Source organism: Ceratotherium simum, chromosome 20, assembly GCF_057802395.1.
Source record: "Ceratotherium simum simum isolate JZ-2026a chromosome 20, ASM5780239v1, whole genome shotgun sequence".
NCBI classification, from domain to species: domain Eukaryota; kingdom Metazoa; phylum Chordata; class Mammalia; order Perissodactyla; family Rhinocerotidae; genus Ceratotherium; species Ceratotherium simum.
This window is the reverse complement of record NC_141919.1, coordinates 50,654,801-50,680,852: the sequence shown is the minus strand read 5'-3', so window position 1 is coordinate 50,680,852 and position 26,052 is coordinate 50,654,801. Positions and strand designations below refer to the sequence as shown.

General features: G+C 43.7%; 1 protein-coding gene across 5 annotated transcripts in view; it reads left to right on the top strand.

Moving 5' to 3' along the window:
• Window positions 1-12,662: 12,662 nt before the first annotated feature.
• The window catches only part of UBAP2 (ubiquitin associated protein 2), a 120,199-nt gene continuing 106,809 nt past the window's right edge, over window positions 12,663-26,052 (top strand). For 3 of the 5 annotated variants that reach the window (XM_087444733.1, XM_087444734.1, XM_014785994.2), the window contains exon 1: window positions 12,663-12,731. The gene's annotated coding sequence lies outside the window, so the exon portion shown is untranslated. Of the gene's footprint in view, window positions 12,732-12,751; window positions 12,928-26,052 lie in introns of those variants that run through there. The other 2 variants (XM_087444735.1, XM_087444732.1) reach the window with 2 other exon arrangements.

Sequence of the window (26,052 nt, the reverse complement as noted above, 5' to 3'; positions counted from 1 at the left end):
TGTGCTAGGTGCTAGAAATACAGACCTGAAAAGACATAGTCCCTGTCTCAAGAAGCGTACCGTCCAGTGGGGAGAGACAGGCAAAAACACCAATGATGTTGGAGAAAATAAAGCACTGAGTTTGGAGTTAGGGAGACCTGGGTTTTAATCCTGACTCTGCAACTTGGTAGCAGTATGTTCTGAATGAACTCTTTCTGCGGGGTAATGATGATAATAATAACAGTACTTCAGAGTTGCTCTGGGACGGTAAAGTAATTTTTGTAAAACATCTTGCCCTGGGCCTCGCACTTCACAATAAATATTAGTTTTCCTTCCCTTCTCTTTCAACTGCAAGCATGGGGGCTGGCCCGGTGGCTTAGCGATTAAGTTTGCCTGCTTTGCTTCAGCGGCCCCGGGTTCGCAGGTTCGGATCCTGGGTGCGCACCGATGCACCGCTTGTCAAGCCATGCTGTGGCGGCGTCCCATATAAAGTAGAGGAAGATGGGCACGGATGTTAGCCCAGGGCCAGTCTTCCTCAGCAAAAATAGGAGGATTGGCATGGATGTTAGCTCAGGGCTGATCTTCCTCACATACACACACACACACACACAAACAAAAAAAACCCCAAAAAACTGCAAGCATGTACTGAGTCCCTTCTCTAAGTATCATGAGGAATAGACCATGAGGGAATATAGAACAAGTACAACATGTGATTTTCTGCTAATTTATAGTCTGTTTGAATAGTAAGACCCACACATATGAAGAGTTAATAATACTGTGAGACTGGGCTAAGGAGGGCTGGGATTCCCTGGAGAGGTGGGCCTGGAGAGGAGGTGAGATCCAGGTTGTGGAAAGGTAGGTGTTGGGGGGATAGTGAGGGTACAGAGTCATGAAGGTCTTGGGATGCAGGACTGGAGGGGCTCCAATGGGTAGGAGAGAGAAATAAAGTGGGACAGGTGGGATGAACCAGATTACAGAGGGCTTTGAGAAGTAGGCAGAGTTATTTTATACTTGTTTTCAAAGTACAGTGTTGATTTTTGAACAGAGGAGTGACATATTTTATTTATTTATTTATTTATTTATTTATTTATTTATTTATTTATTTATTTATTTATTGAGGAAGATCAGCCCTGAGCTAACATCTGTTGCCAATCTTCCTCTTTTTGCTGAGGAAGACTGGCCCTGGGCTAACATCCGTGCCCATCTTCCTCCACTTTATATGGGACGCTGCCACAGCACGGCTTAATAAGCAGTGCGTAGGTCCACACGAAGGATCCAAACCCGAGAACCCGGGGCCACTGACTCAGGAGTGCGCGAACCCAACGACTACACCACCGGGCTGTCCCCGGGAGTGACATATTTTAAAAATATAATTTCTCTATGCATTTAAAATGCTCTCTATAAAAGATGGAGATGCAATTATCTTGTAAGAAAACATTTATGTGTGAAGTGAGGTCCTTGACCTTGAGGGTCACTGAAGGCGGGTGTGAGGTGTGGGGTCTTTTCTTCATCACATGGTAATGGCCCTTGGTCTGTCTACTTCCCCAGCTGTGGAACTACCAGAATGAAAATCACTTCTTTTAAGGGGAAGGAAGACAATTCTTTGCCAGCCCCTGTTCTTCCTGCTTAGTAGAACTCTAACATCCCATCTATATTAGTCTGCTAGGACTGCTCTAAGGTAATACCACAGACTGGGTGACTGAAACAACAGAAATCTGTTTTCTCATGGTTCTGGAGGATAGAAGTCTAAGATCAAGGTGTTGGCAGGCTTGTTTTTTTCTGAGGCCTCTATCCTTGGCTTGTAGAAGGCCATCTTCTCCCTTTGTCTTCACATGGTCTTTCCTCTGTCTCTGTGTGTATTCTAATAAGGATACTACTGTCCTTATGAGGACATGAGTCATATTGGATTACTGTCCAGCTCAATGACCTCATTTAACCTTAACTGTGCCTTTAAAGACCCTATCTCCAGGGGCTGACCTGGTGGTGTAGTGGTTATGTCTGTGCACTCTGCTTTGGCAGCCCTGGGTTCACAGGCCCGGATCCTGGGCACAGACCTGGATCCTGGGCACAGACCTAAGCACCACTCATCCAGCCATGCTGTGGAGGCATCCCATATACAAAATAGAGGAAGATGGGCACAGATGTTAGCTCAGGGCCAGTCTTCCTCAGCGAAAAGAGGAAGACTGGCAACGGATGTTAGCTCATGGCCAAGCTTCCTCTCTCTCTCTCACACACACACACACACACACACACACACACACACACACAAAGACCCTATCTCCTGGCCGGCCCTGTGGCTTGGCGGTTGGGTGCGCACGCTCCGCTGCTGGAGGCCCGGGTTCGGATCCCGGGCGCGCACCGACGCGCCGCTTCTCCGGCCATGCTGGGGCCGCGTCCCACATGCAGCGGCTGGAGGGATGTGCAGCTGTGGCATACAGCTATCTACTGGAGTTTTGGGGGGAAAAATAAATAAATAAAAAAAAAAAAACATCTTTACAAAGACCCTATCTCCAAATACAGTCACACTCTGTAGTACTAAGGGTTAGGACTTTAGCATATGAATTTGAGGGGGACACAATTCAGCCTATAACACCATCCTAGAAATTCAGCCTTCCCTTATAAGTTATCACGTTCATATTCAAATATCTTGGATTCTTCTCTTAAAGCATACAGTTTTCAATAACCCAGCTCTAAATATTTTGTTTAAACATTTTTTCTTTTAAAGATTTTATTTATTCATTTTTTTCCCCCCAAAGCCCCAGCAGATAGTTGTATGTCATAGGTTCACATCCTTCTAGTTGCTGTACATGGGACTCGGCCTCGCGCTGGACAGAGAGGTGGTGCCTTGGGGCGCGCCCGGGATCCGAACCCGGGCCGCCAGCATCAGAGCGCGCGCACTTAACCGCTAAGCCACAGAGCCGGCCCTGTTTAAACATTTTTTAAACCTTAAAAGTAAGACCTGAGTATTAAAGGCAATGCAAAAATACAGAAGTGAAAATGGGAAAATGTTACATATAATTCCATTATCTAAACAAGGCCCATATTAATATTCTTTTCACATATTTTTATAGCCTTTCTTTCCTAGCATAGTGTTCTTACATAGTTATATTCACTCAGCAGATTTGGTTTTGACTTTTTATACCTAACAGTATATAGCAAGCATTTTCCCATGTCCTGACATGTTCTTTGTAAATGTTGTTTATAAAGGCTGTATAATGTGGGATTTAGTAAGAATGCCATGGTTTTGCTTAACCATGCCTCTACAGTCTGACATGCAAGATGATTCCAATTTTCTGCTGTTATAAATAAAGCTGTGAGAAATTATTTTTATGCATAACAATTTTTCCATATTTAAAATTATTTCTGGGCCGGCCCCGTGGCTTAGCGGTTAAGTGCGCGCGCTCCGATACTGGCGGCCCTGGTTCGGATCCCGGGCGCACACCAATGCACTGCTTCTCTGGCCATACTGAGGCTGGGTCCCACATACAGCAACTAGAAGGATGTGCAGCTATAACATACAACTACCTACTGGGGCTTTGGGGGAAAAAATAAATAAATCAAATTATAAAAAAAGAATAAATAAAATTATTTCCTCATGGTAGAGTACCGGAATTGCTTTGGATAAAGGGGTTTTAATGTATTATGACTTCTTGGTTTCAAAAAGGGTTATACCAGTTTATATTCCTATCAGCAAAACAAGAGAGTGCCTCTTCTACAAAACACTCATTAGTATTGGGTAACATCATTATTTTTACTGTTTATTAATTTGGTAGGCAAAATGCATATTATTGCTATTTCTTTCGCTTAAAAAATTGTGATTGAGGCAAAACATTTTTCCATATGTTTGTTGATTGACTCTATTTCCTCTTGTAGGAATTGTTGGTATGCTTTGTCCATTTATCTACAGAAATTTCAGGGGCTGGCCTGGTGGCGCAAGTGGTTAGGTGCGTGCGCTCTGCTATGCTGGCCCGGGGTTCGCTGGTTCAGATCCCGGACGCTCACCCACGCACTGCTTGTCAGGCCATGCTGTGGCGGTGTCCCATATAAAGTAGAGGAAGATGGGCATGGATGTTAGCCCAGGGCCAGTCTTCCTCAGCAAAAAAGAGGAGGATTGGCATCGGATGTTAGCTCAGGGCTGGTCTTCCTCACCAAAAAAAAAAAAAAAAGAAAAGAAAAAGAAATTTCAGTGTTCTTGTCAATTTGTACAAGCTTTTTTTACGTTAAAAATATTAATCATTCAAAAAAAAATTTTTCCCCCAGATCTATTGTTTACCTTTTAACTTTTTTTTTAATGTTACTTAGAGAAGTTTTCTACTTAAGAATAGTTTTTTGTGTGTGAGGAAGACCAGCCCTGAGCTAACATCTGCCAATCCTCCTCTTTTTTTTGCTAAGGAAGACTGGCCCTGGGCTAACATCCATGCCCATCTTCCTCCACTTTATGTGGGACGCCACCACAGCATGGCCTGACAAGTGGTGCGTCGGTGCGCACCCAGGATCCGAACCCAGGCCGACGGCAGCAGAGCGCCCGCACTTAACAGCTACGCCACGGGGCCAGCCCCAGAATCTGCGTTCTTCTGAATTGACAACAAGCACACTCCTCTCACGGTGGTGGATGTGTGTGAAGTCTAGCTTAGACTGTTCAAATTTTTTCTGTCCTTCTGGGCCTTTTTCTGAAGGTTCTTCCTGGTACCTTAATGCTAGGGAGTAAATATTTTGAAACTGGGATATTTCAGCCCCAATATTTTAGGCATAACAACTTTGAGAGTATGGAAGTACAGTTATGATGAACTATTTTATTACCCACAATTAGCATCTGTCCCTCTCACTTTAGCCTGGACTCTTCATGCTGATTGGCACAGATGACACATGGCATTCTACATTGAGGTCCACGTATTTTCAGCCACTAAAGCCAAGTCTGTGTTGAACAAAACAAAAAAATTAACCTGGCAGAAAATTAACAATATTATTGGATATTAGTCATAGCTAATATTTATTAAGAACTTACTATGTGCCAGACAATGTTCTAAGTATTTTGCTTGTATTAATTCAGTATTTTTCAACCCACAGATCTAGATGCATTTATGGGTCAGGAAATCAGTTTGGTCAGCTGAGACCAGTTTTTTTAAAAACTTATCTTGAAATAATTTTATTTTATTTATTTATTTATTTTTAAAGATTTTATTTATTTATTTATTTTCCCCCCAAAGCCCCAGTAGATAGTTGTATGTCACAGCTGCACATCCTTCTAGTTGCTGTACGTGGGACCCGGCCTCAGCATGGCGGGAGAAGCGGTGCGTCTGTGCGCGCCCGGGATCCGAACCCCGGGCCGCCAGCAGCGGAGCGCGCGCACTTAACTGCTAAGCCACGGGGCCGGCCCTTGAAATAATTTTAGACTTAAGGAAGAGATGTAAAGATAGAAAAGAGAGTTTCTATATACCCTTCATCTAGCTTCTCTGAATGTTAACATTTCATGTTTTCCTGGTAAGAAATGAACACTGGTACAAAACTTTAAACTACAGACTTTGTTTGGATTTCCCCACTTTTCCCACTGTCCCTTTTCTATCCCAGGATCCAAACCACGATACCACATTGTATTTAGTTGTCTCGTCTCCTGGGTCTCTTCCGATCTGTATCAGTTTCTCAGTTTTTCCTTGTTCTTTATGACTTTGACACATTTGAATAGTACTGGTCAGGTATTTTGTATAATGTCCCTCAGTTTGGGTTTGTCTGCTGTTTTCTCATGATTACACTCAGGTGATGGAGTTTTGGGAAGAATGCCAGAGAAGTGATGTGCCCTTCACATTGCCTCATATCAGTGTGTACACGATATGAACATGACCTCTCACTGTGCTGTTAACCTGGTCACTTGGTTAAGGTGGTGTCTGTCAAGTCTCTACATTGTAAAGTTATTATTTTTCCCATTCCATTCTCTATTTGTTAGACACGAGTTATTAAGACCAGCCCACATTCAAGGGGGAGAGGAATTAAGCTCCCCCTCCTGAAAGGAGTATCAAAGAACTTCTTCTTTTTTTTTTTTTTTAATAATTTTATTTATTTATTTTTTTCCCCCAGTAGATAGTTGTATGTCATAGCTGAACATCCTTCTAGTTGCTGTATGTGGGACACGGCCTCAGCGTGGCCGGAGAAGCGGTGCGTCAGTGCGCACCCAGGATCCGAACCCGGGCCGCCAGCAGTGGAGCGCGAGCACTTAACCGCTAAGCCACAGGGCTGGCCTCAAAGAACTTCTTAATACACCACAGTAATTCACAGATATTTTGAGGGATATACTTTGAGGCTATGCAAATCTCTAATTTCTCCTTAAACTTTTGCTCACTTATTTTATTATTCACTGGTGTGACAATGATTACTGTGGTGTTTCTAAAGGTGATTTTTTATTTTTCTTATTCCTTCCATAGCAATTAATTGGAATTCTTCTGTAAGGAAGAGTTGCCTCCTCTCACTATTTATTTATTCATTCATCCATTTATTTATAACAGCATTGATTCCTGGATATTTATTTTATTCTTTGAGTTATAATCAAACACTATCATTATTTACTTTGTTGCTCAAATTGTTCCATTTTTGGCCATTGGAAAATTTTTATTTATTTATTTATTTATTTATTTATTTATTTATTTATTTATTTATTTTGTGAGGAAGATCAGCCCTGAGCTAACATCCATGCCAGTCCTCCTCTTTTTGCTGAGGAAGACTGGTCCTGAGCTAACATCTATTGCCAATCCTCCTCCTTTTTTTCCCTTTTTCTCCCCAAAGCCCCAGTAGATAGTTGTATGTCATAGTTGCACATCCTTCTAGTTGCTGTATGTGGGATGCCGCCTCAGCATGCACTGGACAAGTGGCGCATCAGTGCATGGCCGGGATCTGAACTTGGGCTGCCAGTAGCGGAGTGCGTGCACTTAATCGCTAAGCCACGGGGCCGGCCCCAACTCTTTTTATTTTTTAAAAACAGAAATAGAATAGAATGAACAATATCAGAGTTTAATGTCCCATGATTATGTAAAATGTTAATATCAAGGGATGCTAGATGAAAGGTGTACTGAAACTCTCAGAGTACACAAATATATGGATAGATATGTTTTTATAAAACTTTTTTCAGTTTTGTATATGCGTGTATGTATTTCTTCTTGTGGGTTGCAGTAAAAAAGGATTAAAAACCTTCCAAAACCCAACACTGTAATGGGATTATTTTAATCCTCTAGATAATTCTCTGAGGTCATTTTTTATTTTTTCCTCCCCATAGCCCCAGTACATAGTTGTGTATTCTAGTTGTAAATCCTTCTAGTTCTTCTATGTGAGCTGCTGCCACATCATGTCTACTGACAGACGAGTGGTGTGGTTCTGCAACCAGGAAAATGAATCCAGGCTGCCGAAGTGGTGAGTGCTGAACTTGAACCACTAGACCATCAGGGCTGGCTCTGAGGTCATTCTTATTCTCCCCATTTTGCAGATGACAAAACTGAGGCAGGATGAGGTTAAGTACCTTGCCTAAGGTCACACACTTAGGTTCTTCTAGAACAGGGGTTGACAAACTGTTGTGTAAAAGGCCAGACAGTAAATATTTTAGGCTTTCTGGGCCACATGGTTTCTATTGCAAATATTCAACTCTGCTATTGTAGCACAAAAGCAGCCATAGACAATACATCAGTGAATAAGCATGGCTGAGCTCCCGTAGAATGTAATTGACACTAAAAGTTAAATTTCATGTTTTGCGTGTCATGAAATATTATTATTCTTTTGATTTTTTAGCCATTTAAAAATGTAAGAACCATTTTAGCTAGTGGGTTGTAGAAAAAGAGGAAGTGGGCTGGATTTGGCCCATGAATTGTAGTTTGCTGACCCTAGAATCCAGGCCTTCCTGGATTCCTCTAGAACCCAAGTCTTAACCACCGACTAGAGCTGTGTAAGTACTGGTGTAACCAAATAAAGTTCTTCCTGGTAATAACAGTTTCTTACAATTGTTACACTCCAATGATTTTCTGAGGACTTTCATATGCAGTATCTTGCATGAACCTACAATGCCTTATAAAGTAAGCAGAATTTAGCTCCTTTATTTTTTATTTATTTAATTTTTTTATTTTTATTTTTTGTGAGGAAGATCAGCCCTGAGCTAACATCTGCCAATCCTTCTCTTTTTGCTGAGGAAGACTGGCCCTGGGCTAACACCTGGCCAATCTTCCTCCACTTTACGTGGGACACCGCACAGCATGGCCTGACATGCAGTGCGTTGGTGGGCACCCAGGATCTGAACCTGGGCTGCCAGCAGCGGAGTGCATGCACTTAACTGCTACGCCACAGGCCGGCCCCCATTCCTTTATTTTTTATTTTTTCCTGTTTTATTTTTTTTCAATTATTTTATTGAGGTCATATTGGTTTATAACATTGTCTAATTTCAAGTGTACATTATTATGTATCAGTTTCTTTTTTTTTGTGAGGAAGATCAGCCCTGAGCTAACATCCATGCTAATCCTCCTCTTTTTGCTGAGGAAGACCGGCTCTAAACTAACATCTATTGCCAATCCTCCTCCCCCTTTTTTTTCCCCCCAAAGCCCCAGTAGATAGTTGTATGTCATAGTTGCACATCTTTCTAGTTGCTGTATGTGGGACATAGTCTCAGCAGTGAGTTGGTGCGCGCCTGGGATCCGAACCCGGGCCGCCAGTAGCCGAGCACGTGTACCTCACTGCTAAGCCACGGGGCCGGCCCATATATCAGTTTCTGTATAGACTGCATCGTGTTTACCACCAACGGTCTAGTTTTTATCCATACGTGTCTCTTTACCCCTTTCACCCCACCTCCCACTCGCTTCCCCTTTGGTAACCACTAATCTGTTCTCTTTATCCATGTGTTTGTTTATCTTCCACATATGAGTGCAATCATACCGTGTTTGTCTTTCTCTGTCTGGCTTATTTCATTTAACATAATACCCTCAAGGTCCATCCACTTTGTTGCACCAGTTAAGCCAGAATTAGCTCCTTTATATAGATGAAGAAACAGGCTTAGAAAGGACAAGTTATTAATTAGTATAGCCGGAGTTTTAGAGAAATGAGACACAACTAGTGTTATTAGGGAGTCTTTTTGGCTGTTCCACACAGGTCTCACACAGTGGCAGTATCACTAACTGTTTGTTTACTGCTTTCAGAGGTCAGCATGCCCACAGCTCAGGTGGCTCTGGGCATAGACATAACTCAGAAACTGGTGGTATATTCCAAATTGTCATTGTCACTGTACTAATTTTCAGCCAAGCAAAATAACATGTGGTCCTCTGGTCCACAATGCATTCACACCTCTGGAGGAAAATCTTCATGAGGAGCTAAATTCTAATCAGAAGGTTGGTGACATGGAACATAGGCTGGCGAATGTTGAGTGATCTTTGTGGCTAATAGGCATGGACTACCCATCTCTATCTGCTAAAGGCAGAGATCTGCCAAAGGGATCGAAATGTTCCACGCGCTGGTCAGGCCACCCTTTCCCCTGTGTAATGTACATTTTTGCTTAAGGCTCACTTTTATTTTTCTTTTTTAAAGGTTCTATACAGACCATTCCTTCTCAGTTATGACATTCTTCAGGCAGGGTACAATGCATTTGATTACTATCATTTATTTTACTATAAGTGAGTAGATTAGATTCGAACTGTGATTAGCTTTATCTAGAGTGTGAAAATTCTGTTTTGGAGTTTAGACACCTTCATTCTATCTTCCTAAATCTCAGCCTCCTATTACTGATTCTTTCTGAGATGGACCACATCTAAGAATGACTGATTTCATCCACCTGAGTTGTGTACAGACTTAAAAACCTAGGCTTCTGAGAATTTGTTCAGTGTATTTTCCATCACATCACCCTCTCTCTTTAGCCCAGCCAAGAGCACTTAAGCAAACAAAAACTGGTGAAAGGGATGGTGATGTTTTTTGCAGTTACAGGATATGAAATTAGATTCAGAGTTGATGTCTCCGAGTCAGACTGGGTGGAAAAGGGTGGTAGTGATACCCCTCAGGGGAGGCTATAGTGAGAGGATAGTTCTATTGCATCCAGGTGGTGACAACTATAATCAGTGAGGTTTTAGGACTTGGATGCCCTTATTTTTCTCTTGGATCCTAGGTCTTAGGTAGGACTTCTCCCTTGATAAATGATTATTTAATGAAAGCACCCAGCACAGTATGCCTAGCACAGAAAAGACATATGTTTTTAAATATAATAACAGAAGAGGAAATTGAGGCCTGGTGAGGTGACACGGCTTATTCAAGCTCACAGAGCTGACACATGGTCTCTGGTCTCTCTTTTCTTTCTTTTTTTTTTTTTTTTTTAAAGATTTTATTTATTCAGTTTTTCCCCCCAAAGCCCCAGTAGATAGTTGTATGTCATAGGTTCACATCCTTCTAGTTGCTGTACGTGGGACTCGGCCTCACGTTGGACGGAGAAGTGGTGCCTCGGGGCGCTCCCGGGATCTGAACCCGGGCCGCCAGCATCAGAGCGCGCACACTTAACCGCTAAGCCACGGAGCCGGCCCCTCTCTTTTCTTTCTTTCTTTTTTTTTTTTTGTGAGGAAGATCGGCCCTGAGCTAACATCTGCCAATCCTCTTTTTTGCTGAGGAAGACCTGCCCTGGGCTAATATCCATGCCCATCTTCCTCCACTTTATATGGGACGCCGCCACAGCATGGCCCGACAAGCGGTGAGTCTGTGCCCACCCAGGATCCAAACTGGCGAACCCCGGGCCGCGGCAGCGGAGCGCGCGCACTTAACTGCTTGCACCACCAGGCCGGCCCCTCTCTTTTCTTAAAGTTAATCTTTAATTAAAACACCAGTACCTTCTCCACGTAAAAAATTAAAACATTATAGTCCCTTTCGACTAGCACCTTCAATCACAACCCCTCTTTCCCACTCCTCAGAGGACAGCTGTTATCAGGTTTGTATAAACCCTTTCAGAATTGTTTTCTTGTGCTCTTTCTATTAAGTCTTTGCCTCTTAAGAGTAGTTTTTATCTTTGACTCTCCCACGCATTTCTATAAAGCAGGAATAAGAGGAGGAAGACTGAACCATCCACACACAACCCTAACTCACTGTCAAAGGAGAGAGATAAGATACATCTACACATGAATGGTCATGATAATAAGTTCTGTTTGTCAAAGGCACAGCCTGAGCATTCTTTGATCAATTCAGATGAATAACAAAGGCTTCCCTTGAACAGAGCAGGGCTGTTAAGGTTTCAATTGTTTTTCATCAAGTAATTTAACCTACGACCAGTCTATTAGTAACTAGCAAGTTAGTTAGTAATTAGCATAGTGCCCTGCTCAAAGATCAGTACATGCTAATTCCCTTCCCACCTACCTCAGACTTGTTGTACCCAAAGGGTACCTAAAGGGTGTGAGAATAATCACTAGTATTTATTGAGGGTTTACAATGTGCTAAGCAGTACTTTACATAATCTCATTTAATTTTCACAACCTGGTGGAGTGGTATCAGAGGAAAGCTCGAATTGAGGGAAGGCTTGCAGACTCCCAAGTCCGTGTATCTAACCAGCCTGAGATACTGCCTTTGAGGAGCAACTAGGCCAGTAAATGAGAAACTACTTTAAACTCTAAAACGCTGTGCTACAGCTATAACTCGTTATCTGCTCTTTTATGCTTTATTCCTGGAGTTAAAACAGGTGACATCTTTTTGAGACGAAGGTTAGTCACTGTTTGGAGATAGGCAATCTGGTTTGCGTCTCTTCAAGCCAGGAAACAACTGACCCTCCCTAAGCCTTTCTTTACGCGGAAAATGGGGACAATCCCTGCCTCAAACGTTGATTCTATGACTTAATAAAAGTGGTTGTATCAACGACCGACACCGAGTAGGCGTTCAATAAATGTTAGTCTTTTCACGCAGAAAGATCTTGGGAGTGCAGAACTCCATGTCACATTTAGCAAGACAGAGCGCCGAGGCCCTTGCGCCCGTGGAGGGTCCTCTTGCAGGCCTGCGGCGTGCAGTGGCGACTTCGGCGGGCCGTTGGCGTTTTCCCGCGCAGAGGGCGGGGCGCACGCCCGGGAACGTGGTGGCGGCACCCACCCCCCGCCGGGACTACACTGCCCAGCCGGAACCACGCTCAGCCATCGGGCAGGCGGCACCCGCTGGCTTTAGTCTCAGAGACCAGCTGTGTCCGCCTTCCGTTTCGCCTTCTCCCGGCTCTAGGTCATAGCTGCCCCGTCTATGACCCTCCGACAGAAGGGTACGGTGGCGGTGTCCTGTGCAGTGCAGCCGGCTGCGAGTCGTAGTCTCCGCGCAGCGCTCGGCGGCCAGGCTGGCCTTGGTTGGCTGGACCACGTCACTTGACGAGAGGAAGGCGGCCGCAGGGGAGTGGCTTGCGGTGCCTTGTGAGGTCATCACAGCGCGACAACGAGCTGCAGCTGTGGGCATCTTGGGTGCGGTGGCTAGCGCGGCCCTGATTATTCCCAGTCCGAAAAACTCCGAAAACGCTCCCCTACCTGCTCCATCACTGTGCCTTCCCCGCCTCGGCGCTGTGGGCCTCGCGGGATTGGCGGCGAGGGGAAGGCTAGAGGAAACGGCGCGCTCTGTGGGCGGGCTGACGAACCGCGCGCCAGCGACGTGCGGCGGCTCCTCCCTCGGCCGTGACGCGAAGGTCACGTGACGGGCCAGGCCGCCTCTGCCGCCGCCGCCGCTTTGTAAGAGGCACATTGGCAGGTAACGAGCGGCGGCGGCGGTGGCGGCGGGCCCCGAGTCCGGCGAGAACAGCAGCGGTAATTGGCGCCCTCTCTCTCTTCCCGGTTCCAGGGCCCTGAGCGCTGCAGCGTGCGCCTTCCAGTCCTGGTTTCAGCTCTTCTTTGCCCCAGCCCCCTTCATACTGCTCCGGCGCCCACCCGTGAGCACCCGGGCCAAGCTTCCCTCGCCGGCTTCATGTGTCCTCAGTCCCGGGCGCCCTCCTCCCTCTCCCGCGTGAGTTGTGCTGAGCTCCTTCCTGCCTGCCCGGGTCCGAGTTGGCCCGGCCCCACCCAGCCTCAGGGGGCGCCTTCCCCTCCCCCCTCGGGTTTCTGCCCCGGAGGGTGTGGTTTTCTCTCCCACCGCTGTCCCTCCCTGCCTGTCCGCTGGAGCTCCCGCGCCACGCTGTGGCTCCCCAACCTGACCACCTTTCCGCTTCCACGCCTGTCGCTAGTCCTGGGACTGGACGTCTCCGAGCCCAACTTCTGCGCTCGCCAACCTTTCCCGAAGGCATAGTTCAATTCTACTCGTTTTCATTCTGGAAGGCTTTGGTGTCAGACTTTTGGGACTCAGTTCTCCTCCTCAGTCCCGGTTCCTGTAGTTTGGTTGTGTCCGCAGTTCTTTTCTTGAATGTAGGTTTGAGAGTGCTTTGTAAACTAAAGCGCTCTCTGTTATAATACATATTCAAAATGTTACTCTTTCATTGGTGCATTGCATCTCAGTTTTCTTTGCCGCTGAATCACTTTGCCACTCGGCTTTCCCACCTTTTCTCCTGGGTTTTTCATCTAATTAGTTGCCCAGGCATCTCAAGTGCCACCACTCTGGTCTCTTATTCTTGTTCTCTCTACGAGTTGATTCCATCATCATTCCTGTTATTTCCTGTTTGACATAATCCTCTAGTTACTACCACTTCTGTTGGATATTGTTTCTACTTGTATCCAAAGTATATGATCTGCCAGTGTTGAGGCTTACTTTCTTCAGCACCTGTGTGTCCTAACAATTAAGAGCTTTTTAAGGTCTCCATAGGGTATCCAAAGATCATCTTTTATTTGAAGGGCATATAATTAACTTTTTGGGTGAACCCAGTTCTTTTCTATTTTCTCTTCTATTATGATAGTACTTTTTAAACCAAGGGGTATGTGAGTAGTTAGTGTGTTGCGTCACTTTTCGCCGTGAATTGTCCGTTCCCAATTTTTAGTGTCAGTTGGTCTAATAAAGGCGAAAGATAGATGAACGTAATACCCAAGCTCTTCTGTAGCCTAGGCTTTGGGTGCCTCGATTGGGGTGGTGCCTGTCTGTCTTGGGAAAGGGGATAAATTGCACGCTCTGGGGATGATAGGGTCTTCCACTACACTGACGTCTCTTACCTGTCTGCAGGGCCCCTTGGCTAGGGCTGTCCTCCCCTTGCTGTGAAGGCTTCTCTTATCATTAGGCGGAAGTGATTAGTTTCCCACACTACTCTTCTGCTTTCCTCCAGTGTGTTCCTCCTGATGTTTCGTTTTTATGTCTAGTTCACATGTGATGAGATTTTTTCCCCCACGCTTGTCCTGCTTGTTTCCCACAGCGCTGATTTCCCGTTTGCTGCCTTGTCTCTGACCCTCAGTAATTAAGAAACGATTCAGGGAAGGGAGGGTTTTGTTGTGATTGAAATATGGCTGGAAGTGGTGGCATGGGAGTGAGGCTGTGGGAATGGGTTGTGGTCATTGCCCCTCCTGCCTGGTTCCTGCTGCTCTGGTTTCCTCTGGCCTCTCTCTTTAAATGGGGGCTGGACGAGCAGTAGTCACATGGAGCAGGCTTTAGAACAAGGCTGGAACGACACCACCTCTGCTTCCCTTTCCTGGTAACTGGTGCAGCCTGTGCAGTGCTCACCAGGAGTGTCTCTTACTTTTATTGTTTGGGGAGAAATGGTCGGAAAACATGGAGAAGAATGGGTTTATTTCAACATGCGCTTGTGTTTTTGTGGGTACTGGTGGCTATCTCTACTCCCTTAAGTATAAACCACATGTAGAAAGTATAAACCCATCTTGAAGGTTTGAACTGGTATGAAGTGAAGCTCTTACTTTGAAAGTGTTAGTCTTGAAGTGTTGATTCCCCAGTCCCTTTTTTTTTTTTAAGATGATGACTTATTGTTAAGATTTTTTTTTGTTATAAGACACTTTTTTTTTGGTGTAAGTGTATTATAAAGGACTAATGCCTGCTCAAAGGAAGCAGACTGTGTGAATTCACAGATTGTGAAGTTCCTCTGCTCTTAAACAAATCTGTCTTTATTTTTCTTTGTGAGGTAACCTGTAGGTCAGCAAATACCAGTTAGCTCTTTGTTGTTAATTTGAGTAAATGGAGTGTCCTTTAAAGATTTTATTTTTATTTATTTTTTTCCCCCCAAAGCCCCAGTAGATAGTTGTGTGTCATAGCTGCACATCCTTCTAGTTGCTGTATGTGGGACGCGGCCTCAGCATGACCGGAGAAGCAGCACGTCGGTGCGAGCCCGGGATCCGAACCCGGGTCGCCAGCAGTGGAGCGTGCTCACTTAACCACTAAGCCACGGGGCCGGCCCGGAGTGTCCTTTAAAAGCTGTCTGTTATGACACTGGTGGTGTTGGCTAGTGAGGTGGTGCATCTTTTGATAGAACTTAGAAGCAGCTGTTTTCCTTTTTTTCCCCCAGAAAAGGAGAGTGGAGATGTAACTTGAAAGAAGGCAAAGAGAGGGAATACTTACAGGGAATATCACCATGTAAGCCTCTGGTAGGTTTTGAGATAATTTTGAGCCAGCTATCAAATAAGTATTTAGGAATGGAGTCATTTTTCTCGTTTTTAATTCCAAGAACCAAATTAATCATATTTGTTTTGACAAATATAATGCAAACGGTATGTGCTGATATTTCCTACTTCTTTTTTTTGTTGTTTTTTCTTTTTTTTTTGGTGAGGAAGATCAGCCTTGAGCTAACATCTGTTGCCAATCCTCTTTTTTTGCTGAGAAAGACTGGCCCTGCGCTAACATCCATGCACATCTTCCTCCACTTTATATGGGACGCCGCCACAGCATGGCTTGCCAAGCAGTGCGTCCTTGTGCGCCCGGGATCTGAACCCGGGAACCCCAGGCCGCCGCTGCGGAGCGCGCGCACTGAACCGCTTGCGCCACCGGCTGGCCCCTTGAGTTTTCTTGACAGTGTTTCTCTCAAAGATGCTGCACGTCCTGTTCTTTTTCTTTTCTTTTCTTTCTTTCTTCTTTTTTTTTTTTTTTTTTGTGAGGAAGATTAGCCCTGAGTTAACATCTGATGCCAACCCTCCTCTTTTTGCTGAGGAAAACTGGCCCTGGGCTAACATCTGTATCCATCTTCCTCCACTTTATATGGGACGCCGCCACAGCATGGTTTGACAAGCGGTGCGTTGGTGCGTGCCCGGAATCTGAACCTGCAAATCCCGGGCCACTGAAGCGGAGCGTGTACATTTCACCGCCATGCCACCGGGCCAGCCCTGTCCTGTTTTTTAAGAAAGTAAATTTTTATTATTTTTTTTGAGGATGATTAGCCCTGAGCTAACATCCATGCTAATCCTCCTCTTTTTGCTGAGGAAGACTGGCTCTGAGCTAACATCTATTGCCAATCCTCCCCCCCCCCCCCCCCCCGCCCCAAAGCCCCAGTAGATTGTTGTATGTCATAGTTGCACATCCTTCTAGTTGCTGCATGTGGGTTGCAGCCTCAGCGTGGCCGGAGAAGCGGTGCGTCGGTGTGCACCTAGGATCCGAACCGGAGCTGCCAGTAGTGGAGCACGTGCACTTAACTGCTAAGCCACAGGGCCGGCCCCATGGCTAAATGATTTACAAATAAAGTGCAATCATCTTGATGTTGATGCCTAAATATTTCCTTAGCAAGTATCTGTTTACAATAAAGAGCTTCTCTTACAAATAACCACAATAACATTCTTATACCTAAGAAAATGAATATTTATTTAGTAGTATAGTGTATGTAATGTGTAATATCAATAATAATATTTGATATAAATCCACATTCAGATTTTCCCAGTTTACAAACGTCTTTTATAGCCTCCCTGTTCAATCAGCGTTTTTGATTTACCCTATTTACGTATTGTCACTGAAGTATACTACTGGGTGATAATTCATTTCTTAAGTGATTATTTTCTTAATTATTTATCAGACATAATTGCCAATCAGTTCTTCTGATAAGCAGGACATAACTACTGCTATTACTTAGTTCAGATAATTCTTGCAAATGTTAAGTACATTTTGTTTATTGTAGGATAAGTGTAATTTTCTTAAGCTATTGGAAAGAATAAAAATGTTGTATGTATCTTGTTACTCTTATGCAGAGCCCAGGTTTTGAAACACTAGTGAAAGGTAAAGTTCCTTTTTTTTTTTTAAAGATTTTTATTTATTTATTTTTCCCCCAAAGCCCCAGTACATAGTTGTCTGTCATAGCTGCACATCCTTCTAGTTGCTGTATGTGGGACGCGGCCTCAGCATGGCTGGAGGAGTGGTGCCTCGGTGCGCACCCGGGATCTGAACCCGGGCCGCCGGCAGCAGAGCGCACGCACTTAACCGCTAAGCCACGGGGCCGGCCCTAAAGTTCCTTTTGATTTGTGGGAATGAGGCCAAACTATTACATTAATAAAAACTTTAGACAATATATTCTCATTTCATTTTATTTCTGTGAAATGCTCAGAATGTAAATTAATCCAGATTAGGCCTAAGTGATAGTTTTTTTTGTTTGTGTTAATGATATATGCTACTCTACCGGTGTTCGCTTGAACAGAGCTTTATTGTTGCTACTTGTCAGCAACTGTTTGGTGCTAGGGATACAGATGAATCATGCACTGTCCCTGTTCTCTAGGTGCCTGTGTTTTCCTGGGAAGACAGACACAAGACACAGTGCAGTTAGGAGTCAGGATGTGTTGGAGGTGGCAGAGAAAAGCACTATCGGTTGAGTCCTAGTACTGGGCAAGGTTTCCTTGAGCGGGTGGGAGGCTGAGCCTTACTTTTCCTGAGTTCTTCCAATAGGATCAATTATGGCCAAATTTCTGCAGTTATAATAGTTTTAGTTAAAACACTTTGAATTTTGTGTTCATAATTCAGTTGTATTAGAATTTGCTGTTATTTTAATTATCACGTTGTATTTTTTGTTTGGCCTTAATTGGTAGTATATTTGTAGCAGCTAGTAAAAGAGAAACAAATTTTTTTTTTCAGTTATTTTATTGAGATCCTAATGGTTTATAATGTGTAATTTCCAGTGTACATTATTATATATCAGTTTCTGAATAGACTGCATCATGCTTACCACCAGTAGTGTAATTTTTATCTGTCACCATACATATGTTCCCCTTTACCCCTTTCGCCCACCCCCTACCCCCCTCCCCTCTGGAAACCACTAATCTGTTCTCTTTATCCATGTGTTTGTTTATCTTTCACATATGAGTGAAATCATACAGTGTTTGTCTTTCTCTGGTTTATTTCACTTAACATGATACCCTCAAGGTCCATCCATGTTGTTGCACATGCGACGATTTTGTCTTTTTTTATGGCTGAGTGGTATTCCATTCTATATATATGCCACATCTTTATCTAATCGTCAGTTGAGGATGCCACATCTTTATCTAATCGTCAGTCGAGGGACACTTGCCTCTGCCTATTTTTTGGTTGGGTTACATTAAACATTTTCTTGGGTCAATTTTTTTCTAGTAACTTGTTGAATGTCTCAAGTTTTTCCCTCCAATCAAGGTCTCATTTTATTTTGATTAGAAATTTCCTGTTATAATAGTGATTACTTGGTAAAATGCTTCTTTGAATTGCTGGAGACCAGATGACCTCTTGAAAATCTTAGCTTTGGTACTTCAGCTTATTTAGTATCTTTTAATTCCTTGTGATTGGGAATGCTAAGGTAATGGTGGAACAATACTCCTGTATATTACAGAACAATCCAGGTGGTGGTTACAGGAGTGAAAACCTTGTTAGTTAAAATAGGCCATTTAGTATTTTATTACCACAGAAGAGTTTTCGCTTTTTTAAAGACTGTCTGAGCTATTTAATTGTTCTAATGCTTATCTCACTTTACCAAAAAAATCCCAGCTGTAGTGGGATGTAGCTAGCGTACCATGAACCAATTTATATACTCTGAAAGTGTAGCCATCTGTGGGACAAAGAAATGACCAGTGTTACAAAGGATTTTATTGGAGTGATAGTTGGCCTCTGGTGACAGTTGTCCAGCTTGGTAAATACTAAAGAAATCTTTGAATTGTACACTTAAAAAGGGTGAATTTTATTGGTGTGCTCTGCTTCAGCGGCCTGGTTTGGGTTCCCGGACGCGGAACCACACCACTCGTCTGTCAGTAGCCATGCTGTGGTGGCGGCTCACGGAGAAGAACTAGAAGGATTTACAACTAGAATACACAACTATATTGGCCGGCCCTGTGGCTTGGTGGTTAAGTGCGCGCGCTGCAATGCTGGTGGCCCGGGTGCGCATCGAGGCACCACTTCTCCGTCCATCCTGAGGCCGAGTCCCACATACAGCAACTAGAAGGATGTGCAGCTATGACATACAACTATCTACTGGGGCTTTGGGGGGAAAAATAAAATAAATAAAATCTTTAAAAAAAAAAAAAAAGAATACACAACTATGTACTGGGGCTTTGGGGAGGGGGAAAAAAATGAGAGAGAAGAAGATGGGCAACAGATGTTAGCTCAGGGTGAATCTTTCTCAGCCAAAAAAAAGGTGGTGGTAGGGGGGACCTTTATGATATTTGTTATACCTCAGTAGAGTTATTTAAATTGTGTGAATGAAGAGACAATATTATGAAATAAACAGAATCAACAGGGAAAAAAGTGGTCAGTGTATTGTTAATCCTATAGTTGCTACCATTTTGGTAGCTATCAGGATCTAGGCTAAGCATTTGACGTACATTATCTTGTTTGGTGCTCCTCACAAGCTTGAGAAAGAGTGAAGTATTTGCTCAAGGTTACCTAATCTAGTAATTCATGGAATCCAGGTCTGTGTGACTTCCAAACCTGTGCTCTTAATCACAATACTGGACTTCTTTATCTGAAATACTGCTATCTGGGAATACAGCCAAGTGCTAGCTGATAAGTCAAACAATGTCTGCATTTGTGATGCATAAGGCTGGGGTGTTGCACTGGATGGGGAATGAGGGTAGGATATGCGGTGGGGCCCCTTGAACTCCTCTGGCTGGTGCCGCGAGGCCCATTTCACTTTTATCTATTTTATATGTTGGGGTTTAGTTAGAGGTTTGGTTGGACTTGATTTCTGTGGTTTAAAAAGACAAAAGCCTACCTTTGCTGAAGTTTTTCATTCTGATTTGACTAGCTGTTCTAATCAGCGAGGGAGCTGGTCTGTAAGTACTCTGCCAGTTTAGGTGCATCCTATGAGGAGGTCAGGCACACAACACTGAGAAGTGGCAACTGATAGCACACCGTGAGAAGCGAGGCGGAGGATGGCTGTAAAATTACACTTAAGAACTCAAGCTGCATGGGCCGACCCGGTGGCTTAGCGGATAAGTGTGCGTGCTCCGCTGCTGGCAGCCCGGGGTTCGGATCCTGGGCGCGCACCAACGTACTGCTTCTCTGGCCATGCTGAGGCCGCGTCCCACATACAGCAACTAGAAGGATGTACAACTATGACATACAACTATCTAGTGGGGCTTTGGGGGAAAAAATAAATAAATATTAAGAACTCAAGCTACTGGTAAGTAGGGCTGTTTAGTATATTGTTAAGCAACCCTAAAACGCCACAGAGTTATCATACATGGATGATATGTATGATATGATGGATATGTATGATAACTGTGAAAAAAGAATAGTTGCTATTTACATTGAGGGACACAAAATGAGAAAATGGGGAGTGTACCCAGCATGCCATTGAGAAAATGTGTCTGTGGTAGCTGGAGGGAGAAAAGCAGGTGCAATTTGGGAGAAGGGCAAGGCCAATTTGACCCAAGTGTGGGGCTCAGAAAGGAACAAAGAGCTTGTATTGAGGAGTTGATGGTTTGTGAACAGGAGTTGATGGATTTTAGCAGTATTGTAGAAGATTAAACAGTCCACTTTGGCATCAGTTTCACAATTAAGATAGTTCAGACAGGTAAATAAGGGGATGAAGTTTCAGTGAAGTAGAGAGGAGGCAATTATTATTTTCTTTTGTGAGGAAGATCAGCCCTGAGCTAACATCCATGCTAATCCTCCTCTTTTTGCTGAGGAAGACCGGCTCTGCGCTAACATCTATTGCCAATCCTCCTCCTTTTTTCCCCCCAAAGCCCCATTAGATAATTGTATGTCATAGCTGCACATCCTTCTAGTTGCTGTATGTGGGACGCGGCCTCAGCATGACCGGAGAAGCGGTGCGTCGGTGCGCGCCCGGGATCTGAACCTGGGCTGCCAGTAGCGGAGCGTGCGCACTTAACCGCTAAGCCACGGGGGCCAGCCCAGAGGCAATTATTGATACTGTAGTTGATAAAGGTACCTTAGAGCTCCTGGGTTATGTCTGTGATAGAATGACATTTCAAAACTAGTACTGGACAAGGCTACCTAACCTCTTCTTTGAAGACGAGGAGGCTTTAAGTACAGACAATGACCCTTAATTCAGGCACTTAGACTAAGTCGATGGCACAGAGACTGTAAAGGAAGGCATTAGGCCTTAAGTATATATATATATTTAAGATATAAGGGCTTAGGGCCGGCTCCGTGGCTTAGCGGTTAAGTGCACGCACTCTGATGCTGGCGGCCCGGGTTCGGATCCCGGGAGCGCCCCGAGGCACCACTTCTCCGTCCAACGCGAGGCCGAGTCCCACGTACAGCAACTAGAAGGATGTGAACCTATGACATACAACTATCTACTGGGGCTTTGGGGGTAAAAAACTGAATAAATAAAATCTTTAAAAAAAAAAAAAATAAGATATAAGGGCTTAAATCGTTTATGATTTAAATGGGTATGGGAAGAAATGGTGGCATGAAAAGAATGGTTTAAAGGTTTTGATTTCTGGAACACTTGAAAAATATTGGTCATTTGGAAAATTTTGGAAGTCTTTGAATGAGGTGGTTTTGGATGAATTCTGTTTTAAGTGTAGGTATCTAGTAGGCAGTTAGATGTGGACTGAATCTCTGGAGACACATGGTGTTTAGCTTTTGCTTTGAAGTTGAAGGTAATTATTGATGCCAGTAGAGCATAAAATTTCTGTGGGAAGGGAGACCGTGCTCAAGAATTGAACAACTTTATGTTTCAGGGGTGAGAGAAGGATGTGATGCTGCCGAGGATTTGAGAACAAAAGAGAACTATGATGGTATAGTGTCTGAGAAGCCAAAGGAAGAAAGTTACGAAGTGTGTTGAATGCCAGAGACAGCTGAAAGGATGAGAACAGAAGACTTGACGATGAGAAAGAGTTCATTGGTGACCTTAGGAATTGCATTTTTCCTTCTGTTGGAGTGATAGGGTGCTGGAAACCAGACTGAAAGTTCAGGAGATGTGTGGTGAGGAAATGGTGGCAGTGAGTGTGCTGGTTTTGAGAAATACAGCTTAAGTAGTTGTTGCTTATGAGATAGAACATGCAGTTTCCAAGAGTGCTTGGAAGATAATTTTTCTAAGCCTTTGTTTTTGAGATTAATCTGGATGTAGAGGATAGTTGAGCAGGTTTTTTTTTTTTTTTTTTTTTGTGAGGAATATCAGCCCTGAGCTAACATCTGTGCTAATCCTCCTCTTTTTGCTGAGGAAGACCGGCTCTGAGCTAACATCTATTGCCAATCCTCCTCCTTTTTTTTCCCCCAAAGCCCCAGTAGATAGTTGGATGTCGTAGTTGCACATCCTTCTAGTTGCTGTATGTGGGATGCGGCCTCAGCATGGCCGGAGAAGCGGTGCGTCGGTGTGCGCCTGGATCTGAACCCGGGCCGCCAGTAGCAGAGTGCGAACTTAACTGCTAAGCCACGGGGCCGGCCCAAGCAGGTTTTTATATGCATACTTGTGAGAAGGAAAATCTACTATCTCAGTAGTAGTGGTAGGAGATTTCCTTATTAAGGAATTTTGTATTTGGTATTTGAATGAAAACTGAGCCTGATGCATAAGTGACAGGTGTGTTAACATTTAAATGGATTGTATGACTATGTTTTGATAGATAGATTCTTCAGGTAACACATTTTTTTAAAAGTTGCTTTTGGCATAGTAATAAGGATGTCATTAGAATAAAAGCACAAACAACTCAAGACTTTATATCCTGGATTCTTGAGGAAAGTTGAAGAACTATAATGAAAAACAGTGGGTCTGAAGTACTTAAAAACTATGTGTATTTTGGGCCGGCTCTGTGGCTTAGCGGTTAAGTGCGCGCGCTCTGATGCTGGCGACCCGGGTTCGGATCCCGGGAGCGCCCCGAGGCACCACTTCTCCGTCCAACGCGAGGCCGAGTCCCACGTACAGCAACTAGAAGGATGTGAATCTATGACATACAACTATCTACTGGGGCTTTGGGGGGAAAAAACTGAATAAATAAAATCTTTAAAAAAAAAAAAAACTATGTGTATTTTTGGCTTATAGTAATAGCTAGAGATGATATAGCTGTCTCAGAATAGCATACTAACGGATATACTGAACTTTTACAAATCAGTTTTGAAATATTTGTGTATCCGTAATAATCGAGTGCCAAATGTTTAAATAGTTCATGCAGGGCTGGCCCCCGTGGCTTAGCGGTTAAGTGCTCGGGCTCCGCTGCTGGCGGCCCGGGTTCTGATCCCGGGCGCGCACCGACGCACCGCTTCTCCTGCCATACTGAGGCCGAGTCCCACATACAGCAACTAGAAGGATGTGCAACTATGACATACAACTATCTACTGGGGCTTTGGGGGGAAAAAAAAAAGAGGAGGATTGGCAATAGATGTTAGCTCAGAGCCGGTCTTCCTCAGGGAAAAGAGGAGGATTAAGCATGGATGTTAGCTCAGGGCTGATCTTCCTCACACACACACACAAAAATAGTTTGTGCAGAGATGTGAAAAATGAGAATAACTTGAAATGTTTTAGATTTTCTGTCTTCAGTAAGAATTGAAGAGAGTCCTGGCCTGGAGGCGCAGTGGTTAAGTCCTCGCGCTCTGCCGCTGTGGTGGCCCGGGGTTCGTGGGTTTGGATCCCGGGCGCGCACCGATGCACTGCTTGTCAAGCCATGCTGTGGCGGCGTCCCATATAAAGTAGAGGAAGATGGTCATGGATGTTAGCCCAGGGCAGATCTTTCTCAGCAAAAAGAGGAGGGTTGGCATCGGATGTTAGCTCAGGGCTGATTTTCCTTATTAAAAAAAAAGAGAAGTTTTGTCTGTTGTGAAGGTATAGTTGGGATTTAATCACTTTTAGCAGTAATATCCAATTTACTAGGAAAGTGGTTCACAGAGATGCCTCTTTACCCAAAAAGCAAAACAATAAATTAATGTGAGATAATAGATTAAAACTTTCATGTGATGATGAGTTGAACTAGGTAACATTTTGAGTGTTGTGTATGGGATATTTCTTGAAGTTCTTTTCACGCTTTGGAGGTTGGAGATTTTCCTGTGTTGAGTATTGTTAGGGCTTTTCTGTGCTTGAAAATAAGAAGCAAGAGTTAAACTGACATGATGATTTAGATGATGTCTTAGCCCAGAGTATCAGGAATCAAAGACTCTATGTGACTGGTTGTGGTCAGTATGACTGGACTAAAAGAAAGATGTGGCTTATTGAACTTGTATACCCACGAAGGTGAGGTAGACTAGCCTCTAGTTTGATGCTTACTGGGTCTTAGGGAGAGGAAAAAAGCCAAAGGGAGGAGGTGACTTTCCTGCTTCTCCCCTCCCTATGAAGGCCTCGGGACGGAGCAGCTGGTGAGAAGTTAATGTTACTCTGATAGATGCGGAGCTGGGGAGTGGGGGCAGAATGGGAGTGAGGATGTGAAGACAAAAAAATTTATTAAAATGTCTCAGTCTTTATCATAGACTAAGACTTTTGTCGTTGGCCTTAAATCTTTCCTGTTCTAATGACTCTTTGAGACTTGATTCTCTTTTGAGAGGATAGGTGGGGACTAATGTAGCTGAACGTGGTTGGGGAAGAGCCATGTTAAACTAGGGTTAGGGATAGGAGAATTTGAGATGGGAACATTCAGTTGGCAATTTCTTACCACATTTTGTTAATACCCAGGAAATAGGCCCTCTTTTTCCTTTTCTTTTTTTTGGTGCCTGATAGAATACATTTTAACATCAGTGGATGCTTGCAGGTGGGTAAGGTTGTCCCTTAATCACTCAAGCTAGCATAGAAGTCATTTTGCAACCTGCTGAAAATCAGGAAATGTTTGAGGGCTTACTTTGTATAAGGTTTGGGGTGGAAAGGTCCTCCCCCCCCCAAAAAAAAAGACAGTGAATCAGTGACTAAAAACAGTGCAGATGATTTTAAAATAAATGACAAGGAAAAGACTTGAAAGTTTGCATTGTCCTTGGGTTCAGAAATTACTTTTGGAAAGTAGCCATACTATGCTGCCCCGAAGTCATGCAGATACGTAAATGCTGCCCCTTTTGAGAAAGAGGCCAAGGACAAGAAAGACGATGATACGATGAATTATTTAGGAAAGCAAGTTCTAGGTATGTCCTGGAGTTAGAATAGATTCAGATTGATCGTTTCCCACGTCACCCATCACATGCTTACAATAACTCATGTAGAATCAGAAAAAGTTAAATTGTGTTTATTGTACTGTATTTGCCAAGGAAGAGAAGTTTGTATTGCATTTTAGAAGCCATTAATATCAAAAAGCTTTGGAACCAAAACCATTTTGGCTCCTGAGTGAGTTTTTTTTCATATTCCCATAATGCCTGATTCCTCAGCTGAACAGGGTGATTGAAGTGCTATCATTATAATGCTACCTTGCCTTTATGTAATAGTTTATACGTTAATGTTCTGTGATACAAGCATGATACAGCCATTTCTAGTGGATCACAATGATGCAAAACAAATAGAAAACGCTGGAAGGATATTCACTAAACTATTAACAGTAGTTATTTTGGGGTGGTGGAACTATAGGTGGTGGTTTTATTTTCTTCCACAGTGCAGTATTTTTTGGAACTTTGTCTAATGACCGTATGACTTTTTATGGGTAATATAATAAAAGTAAAATTATGCTTTTTGCAGCTTTCTCATCTTTCAGTTTGAACCACACAGGATCAAAATTTTCATCCAAGGTTCTTTGAGGGCAGCGATTCTCAAACTTCAGCATGCATCAAGTCTTGTTTAAACATAATTTCTGATTCAGTAGGTCTGGGGTTACCTTGAGAATTTACATTTCTTACCGGTTCTCAAATGATGCTGCTGCTGCTGGTCTAGACACCACACTTTGAGAACCACTGTTTCAGAGTAGT